At 55.8% G+C, this 572-nt stretch overlaps 1 pseudogene; it reads right to left on the bottom strand.

Annotated features, from left to right (window-relative positions):
• Positions 1-368, bottom strand: part of LOC112613550 — a 931-nt pseudogene extending 563 nt beyond the window's left edge.
• Positions 369-572: the final 204 nt, after the last annotated feature.

Here is a 572-nt window from a genome sequence, read left to right as displayed (position 1 = left end):
TTTTTTTTTTTTTTTTTTGAGACGGAGTCTCGCTCTGTCACCCAGGCCGGAGTGCAGTGGCCGGATCTCAGCTCACTGCAAGCTCCGCCTCCCAGGTTTACGCCATTCTCCTGCCTCAGCCTCCTGAGTAGCTGGGACCACAGGCGCCCGCCACCTCGCCCGGCTAGTTTTTTTTGTATTTTTTAGTAGAGACGGGGTTTCACCGTGTTAGCCAGGATGGTCTCGATCTCCTGACCTCGTGATCCGCCCGTCTCAGCCTCCCAAAGTGCTGGGATTACAGGCTTGAGCCACCGCGCCCGGCCGCTTGTTCCTCTTGATCAGGAAACTGGAGCAGTTCCGCAGGATCATCATTGCAGATGCGCGGACATGGTGGCGGCTCCTCTCGTAGTGGCGGCCTGAGACGGAAAGAGCCCTGCCTGTGTATTTATAGTGAAGTTGTGACTCATGCCTGGGTTGCCCCAAATGTAAAGAGTGCGAGTGGAGGGGGGACTATATACACTGCGTCAGAGGTTGGTCATTATGTGGCTGCCCCGGAGGAGCAGTCCTTCAAAAAGAAGACAGGGAGGGAAGGT

This window comes from Theropithecus gelada, chromosome 19 (genome assembly GCF_003255815.1).
Source record: "Theropithecus gelada isolate Dixy chromosome 19, Tgel_1.0, whole genome shotgun sequence".
Classification (NCBI taxonomy): Eukaryota; Metazoa; Chordata; class Mammalia; order Primates; family Cercopithecidae; genus Theropithecus; species Theropithecus gelada.
The sequence above is the reverse complement of the archived record's forward strand: the minus strand, read 5'-3'. Positions and strand labels throughout refer to the sequence as shown.